The sequence below is a fragment of the Anomaloglossus baeobatrachus genome, unplaced genomic scaffold (genome assembly GCF_048569485.1).
Source record: "Anomaloglossus baeobatrachus isolate aAnoBae1 unplaced genomic scaffold, aAnoBae1.hap1 Scaffold_252, whole genome shotgun sequence".
In the NCBI taxonomy this organism is placed as follows: domain Eukaryota; kingdom Metazoa; phylum Chordata; class Amphibia; order Anura; family Aromobatidae; genus Anomaloglossus; species Anomaloglossus baeobatrachus.
The window spans coordinates 339,423-343,615 of NW_027442101.1; the positions used below are offsets into that span (position 1 = coordinate 339,423).

A 4,193-nucleotide genomic window follows, 5' to 3' on the forward strand; every position below is an offset into this window, starting at 1 on the left:
TGGGTTTGTCTCCCTCTCCCTAAGATGTGTCCGGTATAGGCCAGGGTGCCACTCAAGGCCGTAACCAATTCGGGTTATAGCTTCTCAGCCTTTTGGCTAAGATCAAGTGTAGTTTCGGAGGACGCTACCTTGGTCGGTACTGGAAGGTGCCTGGGATTGCACGTCTGCCGGCCTTGAGGGAGTGTGTGCGCCTTCTGGTGACACATAGCCCTCTTGTGCCTGGACGGTTCCCAGGCAACGGGAGGCGATCACCTTTGTTATTTTGAAGTCCTACTGATAAACAGAAAAAAAAAAAATTAAATCTGTTCTTATCAGTTTAATATCTGATACGTCCCCTCTCTAGGGACCATATATTAAATGGATTTTTAGAACAAGGAGATGGAAAAAATCTTGCTCTGTCCACTCCACGCATTGACCTGGTATTGCAGTACCTCCAGGACCGGTGCACCCCTTCTTAACCGAGTTTCCAAAAGCAGAACTCAATTCACCTGATTCAAATGAGCCTCATTAGTGAATTGAAAGAAAGCAAAAACTTTATATGCACCTCAATTTGGCCAATTCACTTTTCACACTTTCACCCTTTTTTTTTATCTTTCACACCTTTTACTTGCTTTATTGATGCAAAAGCTGTGCCAAATAGCAAACTCATCTCCACTCAACTTGACCAACTCTGCTATGTCCCGTGCAGTATCTTATTCTCAGTCTTATCTAGATCATTTGCAATTGAATAGAATAGATCCCTTTTGGACACATTGGATTCAGCTGCTGCAGTGACTGCAGGTGTTAGAAGATGCAGACTTGGCATCAGGTGCTGTCTATCAGATTCCACTCCAATTAAAGCTTCCATTGTTTTTCGGTGTTTTCTTTGAGCAATGATGATGTCTTTAGTGATCTGTTGGCTCCCTCTCCTGGAGGAAGAGTTTGCTTGCTCTTGGACTTTCAAAAAGAGAGGTCATGATAGACATTTAGCTTCTGAGCCCAATTGGGGACAGTCATGGGTGATGAATGTTTTGCAACCTGCTGCGAAGCCTGATACCGCAATATAAGGAACGTCAAATACTAAGAATGGGCGGCCTATGAAAGAATTAGTACTTTCATTAAGCATACTTAAACGGCTAATTGGGAATAGACAAACTGTAAAAAGCCCTCTGAGAAAGCCCCTCTCTATCCTTTGTCAGTAAGCTTTTCTGTAGTCTGCCTGTTGATGTATTTTCCGTTTGAACAGTGCACAACATGAAGTGACGGAACACTGGCTTGTCACAATGTCCCCCGCTGACATCACAATAGCGCTGCTGCCTAGAAAGCCAGCTGCGCAGCAGAAGTTGCTCTTTGGGTGGGATGGTGGGCTAATGTATCTATTCCTGCTTGGTGAGAGTTTGACATGATCTAGAGCAACGAGTTCCAGCGGCTAGCGGTTGATTATTGGCTGTAATGGGGCTTTCTGGCTGGTGCTAGCCTTTCTTCTTAGCACACAGGAACCACAATCCCTACACCATGCTTCGATGGATTCTCTCATCCCAGCCCAGTAAAACTACATATTTCACACAGTTATAGGCAGCCCATGGGCATTCACCTGGATTAAAACCCATAACAGCTCATAGACCAAACAATCAATCTACCACTGGACCAAAGACAGGAAGCTAAATCCACTGCCTGCGGTAACTAACTTAATCCTATAGGCTACTCACACAACAAACCCAAGAGAAAGGAAAAAAACATGGCTTCGATTATCCATCCAATGAAAACGCATAACCATTGTGAGCCATTGGACAATGCAATTGCACACATGGTGACATGGTGCACGGCCCAATGAATCAAGTCTGTACTTCATATTCACGGTTTAAGCCCTTGGGTTTTAATGTGTCCAGAGTACATATCCAGAAAGATTCCCTTTTTTTGTGCTAAGCACAAGTCAACAATACATTGTAAGCAGATTCTATTACCAGTCCCACACCATTTTGTGACGCATAATCACACAGTGGCCCAATTAAGATTCCAAGTCATCGAACATGTCCCAGCCATACGCAGAGGAGGCAATAGAATTAGGAAGCTCAAAGAAAGGGAATCTTTCTGGATATATACTCTGGGCACGTTGGAACCCAAGGGCTTAAACCATGAATATGAAGAACCGACTTGATTCATTGGGCCGTGCACATTTTTTCTAACGCCCGGTTCTTTTTCGTGTTCACACTATATATGGTTCCACTATGTATGGAGTTCCATTCTTCCTTGTTTTTTATTTGTCATGTTTGTCATGTCTGATCAACTGGTTACATTATGTCTGATTACCTTGTCTAACAGTTTTTTCTCCCCTTTCTTTACCTTCCATGTTCCCATAGTCACGTGAAATATCCCTGTTGCACTTGATTACGGCTCACTATTCACTATAGGATGTCTTATATCTAACATCACACTCTCACCCATCAGCACTCTATAGGTTTGTATAAGGTATGCGCTTACACATCCGGTCCTCCATAGGTATTTCCACTTATGTAACACTATCCCTATGATCACTCATAACTCATACCCTTGTAGTCAATTACAGCCTCCTCTCTCCCCCCCTCCCCTTCTCCCTTTCCATCTATAATTTTGCCATATATACTAGCAAACACTCAGTGTACCTAGTGGCATCCTATTCGTGGCTATTGGACCTTGCTATAGTCCCACTAGTGCCAAGACATTTGCAGAGCGCATCTGCCTGCGTTGCACACTCCAACTAATTATAAGTAAGCCATTATACTAGCAAACACTCAGTGTACCTAGTGGCATCCTATACGTGGCTATTGGACCTTGCTATAGTCCCACTAGTGCCAAGACATTTGCAGAGCGCATCTGCCTGCGTTGCACACTCCAACTAATTATAAGTAAGCCATTATACTAGCAAACACTCAGTGTACCTAGTGGCATCCTATACGTGGCTATTGGACCTTGCTATAGTCCCACTAGTGCCAAGACATTTGCAGAGCGCATCTGCCTGCGTTGCACACTCCAACTAATTATAAGTAAGCCATTATACTAGCAAACACTCAGTGTACCTAGTGGCATCCTATACGTGGCTATTGGACCTTGCTATAGTCCCACTAGTGCCAAGACATTTGCAGAGCGCATCTGCCTGCGTTGCACACTCCAACTAATTATAAGTAAGCCATTATACTAGCAAAAACTCAATGTACCTAGTGGCATCCTATCTGTGGCTATTGGACTTTGCTATAGTCCCACTAGTGCAAAGACATTTGCAGAGCACGTCTGCCTGCATTGCACACTCCAACTTTTTTAAACTAAGCAATTTTACTAGCAAACACTCAGTGTACCTAGTGGCATCCTATACGTGGCTATTGGACTTTGCTATAGTCCCACTAGTGCCAAGACATTTGCAGAGCGCATCTGCCTGCGTTGCACACTCCAACTAATTTTAACTTAGCCATTATACTAGCAAACACTCAGTGTACCTAGTGGCATCCTATACGTGGCTATTGGACTTTGCTATAGTCCCACTAGTGCCAAGACATTTGCAGAGCGCATCTGCCTGCGTTGCACACTCCAACTAATTATAAGTAAGCCATTATACTAGCAAACACTCAGTGTACCTAGTGGCATCCTATACGTGGCTATTGGACCTTGCTATAGTCCCACTAGTGCCAAGACATTTGCAGAGCGCATCTGCCTGCGTTGCACACTCCAACTAATTATAAGTAAGCCATTATACTAGCAAACACTCAGTGTACCTAGTGGCATCCTATACGTGGCTATTGGACTTTGCTATAGTCCCACTAGTGCCAAGACATTTGCAGAGCGCATCTGCCTGCGTTGCACACTCCAACTAATTATAAGTAAGCCATTATACTAGCAAACACTCAGTGTACCTAGTGGCATCCTATACGTGGCTATTGGACCTTGCTATAGTCCCACTAGTGCCAAGACATTTGCAGAGCGCATCTGCCTGCGTTGCACACTCCAACTAATTATAAGTAAGCCATTATACTAGCAAATACTCAGTGTACCTAGTGGCATCCTATCTGTGGCTATTGGACTTTGCTATAGTCCCACTAGTGCCAAGACATTTGCAGAGCGCATCTGCCTGCGTTGCACACTCCAACTAATTATAAGTAAGCCATTATACTAGCAAACACTCAGTGTACCTAGTGGCATCCTATACGTGGCTATTGGACTTTGCTATAGTCCCACTAGTGCCA

General features: G+C 44.0%; 1 pseudogene; it reads left to right on the forward strand.

Annotated features, from left to right (window-relative positions):
* Positions 1-247: 247 nt before the first annotated feature.
* Positions 248-453, forward strand: LOC142262747 (U2 spliceosomal RNA; annotated as a pseudogene).
* Positions 454-4,193: the final 3,740 nt, after the last annotated feature.